Genomic DNA, 6,378 nt, shown 5'->3' with positions numbered 1-6,378 from the left:
CCTAATCGACTCAATCTCTTTTAACTGCCACTTGATCTTAATTTGGGGACCTATTTTTATATTGTGCAACAGGGGATAATATATTCAGATTTGATGCCACTGATGCTGCTAAGTCTCTAAACGTTGTGTTTGCCCCTGCAATAGCATCCAACATCCAATTCTCAAAGTGCCTCTTCACTCCAGCCATCACACATTCTCTATTGGAGTCTCTAAAATGGATTGGGTAAAATCTATCTCTTTGTTACGTATTTTGAATTAGGGTCTATTTATTTATTTTTAAAAGAGGGTTTATTTATTTATTCTTTCAATTTCAGCTTTAAGTCAGCTCCTGCGTTGTTTCTCATCCAATTGTCACTGTAATCTCTCTTATCATCTTCAGCAACTCTGATTGTGTACCGTTTATTGTGTTCTCTGACATCACTAGCTATCGGGGTAAAAGCCTTTATTTTGGGTATGCCTTTTGTTTTTGTTCTTTGATTTTCTTCTTCGCTTGCTGTTCTACTCATGTTTGAGTTTTTGTTCTTGGTTTGTTATCGTACTGCTTGAATCAGGCATTACGTTATGTATTTGGGTCATCTGAGCATAGACTTCTTGGCTGCTTTAATCCATGCCTAGATCTATCAATTCAAATTATATATATATAAATGTGTGTGTATACAAAAAATTAATATTAATCCCCTCGTTCAAAGTTTAGTTCTTCTCTTGTGCTTCACTCGCATTAACTACTTATATATGCAATTTTATGCTGAATTAGTTTTTGAAATAGTCTACAGAGTCATAAAAGGGATTTGATTTCGGTGTTCAATTAAATTGGGTCCTTGAATTTTTTGAGTTTGGTAATACATTATAAAGTTTAATAGAAATTTTTGTTTTTCTGGAAAAGAGAAATCAGAGGGAATTTCCATTGCTTTTTTATTCACATTTGTGCTTCGAGATTCAATTTTCGTGTTTTGCTGTTTCAGATGTCGATGTGCTCGAAGTTGCAATTGATGTTTCGTTTTTGTTGTTTATTGGTGGAAGTTTGAAGCTATATTTAGGTAGTTGAGGGTTGCCATTATGTGAGAGGTTGAGATCTGGTGATTCTTTATTAATTGAATCTTTTTGTAGCTACTTATGGTCTTTGAATCTGTATGTATTGGTTTTGCTACTCGCATTTTGTTGATTTTGCTTAGATCTGATTTCGTTGGGTTTTTAATTTTGGTTAGGTGTGCTGTAGTTATCGTTAGTTTGTACAGATAGTTTACTCATGTATGTGGTCTATATATATGTATTTCGTATATTATGAGTATCATTTACGAAATACTTAAATTGCTTTGTTTAAGAACTATCGGCCTTTAGATCTATTTTGTTGAATGTTTGTAGTTGAGATTCTTTGTGCTTTTTTCGCGTTCTCGTTTGCTATGTATAATTATCGTTTATTTGAATCTTTTTTCAATAAAAAATGCCAATCATTATAGTTTTTCGTAGTTTTTGTATCGGATCATGTGTTGTTACTATATCAAGTGGAAATTTTTAATTGTATTACAATCTTGTTTTGCACATTCCAACCTAAGATACATGAGGAAGCATGGCGGTTGTTCTGCAATTCGAGTAAAATATAAGCATGGTTTTGTTAACTCATGAGTGTATCTCTTGAGTGCTTCTTCCACCATAAGACTTATAACTATTATTATTCTTCTTCGTCCTTTTCATTTAAAACCTGGTAATAAGGAATAATTTGTTATCATTTGTGATGGATGTTATATTTGATTCTACACAATGGCTACCGGACAACTGTTCTCTCGCACTACATAAGCACTGTTTTACAACTATAAGCAACTTCCAATCCAGCGGATCCTGGACTTTGACTTCCTTTGTGGTATGTATAGGGATATATAATACAGTTAACTGTTTATTATGTTGTCTTTATTGAATTATAGTTCAGTAGTAATATAAATTTTTTATATTCTTGTGTACATAGGGAGGGAGACACCATCAGTTGCTGGAATCATTAACCCAGATGCTGAGGGATTTCAGAAACTCTTTTTTGGTCAAGAAGAAATAGCCATCCCGGTCCATTCATCGTATGCCTTTTTTTTCTCATGTTCTATTTTATGTTTCATACATCTTTATTTTCATTGATTTGATTCTTAGACAGTCATAAATTGAATAAATGTTCATGAACTTCAATTACAAAATGAAAGTGTCCTGTTGTGTTATGCTCCTCTAAGTCCATGTACACGTATTTTTTATGATTTTGTTTGATGCCAATCTCAAAATTTGTTTATAACGGACATATTGCATTGATTAACCATTTCAATTAGCTTCCCCTGAACATAGATGCACAAACATGCACATGCGCGCACGAGCGCATGTGCGCACTAGCACATGTAAATCTATATATTTAATTTAATGTATACTGATTTTTAGGAGACTCACTAGAGTCTGTTGTAAATATCTTTAGAATTTACTAAGCACAGAAATAGACGAAACAAGTTTTTCATCCTTTTACAGGCACAAGATTGTAATACCATTACTTGTGGACTTTGAAGATGGAACACTAGGGCTAGTAAACAACATCTAAAATGGACTATACTATTAGTTGGCCTATTTTTTTCTTCTTTTTCTCTGAGTTAAAGATTGACTTACCTTCATATTAACTATTGATTACTTTTGTAGCATTGAAGCAGCTTGTGCCGCACACCCTACTACTGATGTCTTTATCAACTTTGCTTCATTTAGAAGGTGGGTACCTGTTATGCTCATTAACAATTGGTAATTTAAACTCCTACATAAGTACTTTTTAATGAACATGCATTATTTATTTCTCATTTTCAGTGCGACTGCCTCTTCAATGTCTGCACTAAAGCAGCTAACCATTCGAGTTGTGGCTATCATTGCTGATGGTGTACCCGCGTCAGATGCTAAGCAATTGACTGCTTATACACGGTCTAACAATAAGGTGAGAGAACTATTGCAATGCCATTTGCAATTAGCTGATTATGAAGACATTGAAGCTGAACTAATTAGTTGTTTATGGCTTTGCAAGTTGTTATTGGCCTAGCTACTGTTGGAGGTGTTCAAGCTGGAGCCTTTAAGATTGGTGACATAGCCGGAACAATTGACAACATACTTCAGTGCAAGCTCTACATACCTAGATCTGTGGGTTTTGTCTCCAAATCTGTGCGTATACACTTCGACTCTTCTTTATTATTTTTGTTTCATTATGATTTTGTTGACCACAATGTTTTGATTTTCAAACTGATAACAAATTGTTTGAAAAAGCATCTCAAATTTTTCCATAAAGTTTACACGTGATTTTCTCTATAGATATACTCTTCTAAGAAATTTTTGAAATCCATGTAGTGCAAGTGACAAGTTTTGTATACATTGTCCTTGAAAATAACTCTCTTTTCCATTACAGGGTGGAATGTCTAATGAGATGTACAATACCATAGCTCGTGTAACAGATGGAATCTATGAAGGTAGACATATGTGCTTGCTTTTCTGTAAAAAATTTCTTCCCCTACATTGTTATCTATGCTCGCAAATGGAGGCTATAATAAAATTTGAATTGTTGGACCATTGTAGGCATTGCTATTGGAGGTGATGTGTTTCCGGGCTCCACTCTTTTTGATCATGTTCTGCAGTTTAACAATATTCCATAGGTACTTTATTGCTATCATTTGCTCCTTCAAAGTGCATGCCTGAGCTCTCCTTTCTGTTTATATGCTTATAGAAGGATTTGTGTCCAGTGCTAACTTGTATTTAGATATGCTGCATGATCAATTAATGAATGCCCTATAAAATATTAGACTTCTATTTCTGCGGGAAAATCCATTATTTAAATTGTTTAAAATAATAATTACTGTACTAATAATGATAAAATTCTGTGCAAACCCTGTCAATGCTGTTGTTTACTTAAATCTACGTACATATATATGATTGTCTAGTTTTATTAGTTATCTTGGAGAGAGTAATCAATAATTTATGCATCACTTGTAATATATATCTCACAAGCTGAGATTTTCGGTCACACCTTATTTATGATTTTCCCCTTTCCCTCTTCAGCACCCCAAAGCCTTATCGTCCCTTTGTTCTGAAATTGATGTTTCTCCTCGCCACTCCATAGACAGCTCACTGAAGTTATTTTCCTGAGACACACAATCACACACTCACACCTCTCGGCTTCTCCTCACCAGTCCCCGAATAGTTTAGGCTTCAAATCATTGGATGGTAAGTCTTCTACGCTTAGAGTTTTAGTTTATATATATATATATATGTAAATAAATCGTTAGTTCAGTTTTCTAAAGAATCTTTATTAATATGGCTCTAAGAGAAAGAAATAAAACTAGCAGCGGCAGCAGCACTGTTTCACTATTTGGCTTGTTTAGTGGTGTTGATAGAGTAGACTATGCTTTGATGTTTTTTGGAAGTGTTGGTGCCTGCGTCCATGGTCACTTGAATTAATATTATGCACCATTTAATTAAAGTTCTAAGGTCACTTGAGTATAGATAGTTGTAGTAATGTGTGCAATATAATAACTTGTTTATTATTCAAACTCAATTATTGTAAATTTGGTTATGCATCATGATATTATTGACTATTTTAGATGAATGATATGATATTTCATGACCTCATTAGTTTTTCTTTTATGTTTTGTTTACCAGATTCAACAAGTGAAGTGCAAAAGAAAATCTGATTTGGAAGGCTTTGGTGTGCTGACATTTGGAAGATCATGAATTCCTACATTTACTTTTGAATATGTAACTGTTTAAGACTATTTTGTTGACTATTGTGAGAATGTTTTGTTTATGTTAATTAGACAGTGTTGAATATCTTAAGACTTTTAGATTTTTTTAAGATAAACTTGAATGTATTTGACTCAATTATTTGGTTATATGTGTTATGAACCATATAATTGGTACTCAAAAATATGTTTGTACAATGTTAAGGTGTCTTAAGTAAATTAAATGAAGCGGGTTTGAATTAAAGCAATAAAAAATAATTATAATGTATAGGTTTATATAATAATAATTCAAACTTATCCAAGTATTATAATAATACAAAAAATGTGTTATTGTATCTTTTACAATAACACTGGTTTATAAGCATAATTTATGTTATGCAAACTATTTTCTATAATGTAGAAATTGTGTTATTATAAAGTGTATCATAACACTACTTTATAAGTACATAAACGTGTTATATAATCTACTTAGCATAATGAAATACTTATCTAACTATTAAAATAACACAACAAAAGTGTTATCGTAGGCTATACCATAACACATGTCTATAACTATGGAAAAGTGTTATGCAAAGTGCTTCGACCTACTATAACACTGCTTTCCTTAACACATCAAAAAATGTTATGGTATATATTTGATAATACTTTTTCGGTCTTATTGAAAGTATTTTTTCTTGTAGTGATATACAATGAATAAAATAGTCAGTAACATATTAAAGTAAGGAATCTTTAATGAATAGTTACTAGTGCGGTTGACTAAGCATACGAGATGCAAGTATTCTAGATTCAGATTATTGATGTTGATAGACTTCTTGGTAAAGGAAATGTATATAAAATAGATTATATATGACCATAATGATATGAATTAAGTAGTTTTATAAACTTATCATTTGCCATAAAGATTTAATTATTATCATAATAGATGATCATTTGTAGATCAGTCTAAATCTTGAGTAGTCATGAACTCCTGTTTGAGCTTATTGGATCTTTTGATTCACTTGTTAAGGTTTCTTAGTAAAATGAGGCTAGTGGCTTTTGTTTTGGAGATTCAATATCATGAATGGCTGGGAACATGATTTACAATAATGAAATTCATGCTTTCCTAATGGATCAAATATTGATTCTCTTATGGGGTAATTCTGAAACTGAATAATTATTGAGCTCAAATCTATAATTTGACTATAGATTGATTATTCTCTAGTGAATTAATTGTACTTGTTTTCTATATTTTTATCAAGTCGACATGTGGCACTCATTGAGTATTCACGGTACTCAGGAGGTTATTTAGCATGCCCCAGCCCCGGGGAAGGCTTCCTTAGATTCTGCTAGGTATTCTTTAGCCTATTAGCCGAAGATTTATAGTACGATGGTTCTCCATCTCCGGAGAGCGATGCCTACTGTCAAGTAAAACATCTTTGGACCACCAACAACTTCTTGATACATAACACACACCAGATGTAGTGGTGTCATTTTCGTACTTGAGGCAAATAGCATGTCCCAATGCGCCGTCTGACACAAGAAGATGTGCAACTACTCTCTAACACTGTCAGCGGCATGTCCTCCCAAAAAGTGGTGGGTTGATACCTCATAAATTGGCCTTATGCGATCTGTACATGCCTTTCTGTTTATTTGAACGACCCAACTATTC

General features: G+C 32.9%; 2 long non-coding RNA genes across 2 annotated transcripts; both read left to right on the top strand.

Annotated features, from left to right (window-relative positions):
- Nucleotides 1–1,744: 1,744 nt before the first annotated feature.
- LOC133802378 (uncharacterized) lies at nucleotides 1,745–2,725 on the top strand. The gene is made up of 3 exons (XR_009877280.1): nucleotides 1,745–1,858; nucleotides 1,961–2,063; nucleotides 2,659–2,725. It is a non-coding gene; the product is annotated as an uncharacterized LOC133802378 (long non-coding RNA).
- Nucleotides 2,726–3,131: 406 nt separating this feature from the next.
- LOC133802391 (uncharacterized) lies at nucleotides 3,132–3,647 on the top strand. Its single transcript, XR_009877296.1, has 3 exons — nucleotides 3,132–3,162; nucleotides 3,404–3,464; nucleotides 3,571–3,647. It is a non-coding gene; the product is annotated as an uncharacterized LOC133802391 (long non-coding RNA).
- Nucleotides 3,648–6,378: the final 2,731 nt, after the last annotated feature.

The sequence above is a fragment of the Humulus lupulus genome, chromosome 9, assembly GCF_963169125.1.
Source record: "Humulus lupulus chromosome 9, drHumLupu1.1, whole genome shotgun sequence".
Classification (NCBI taxonomy): domain Eukaryota; kingdom Viridiplantae; phylum Streptophyta; class Magnoliopsida; order Rosales; family Cannabaceae; genus Humulus; species Humulus lupulus.
Note: the sequence above shows the minus strand (reverse complement) of the source record. Positions and strands in the feature narration are given on the sequence as shown.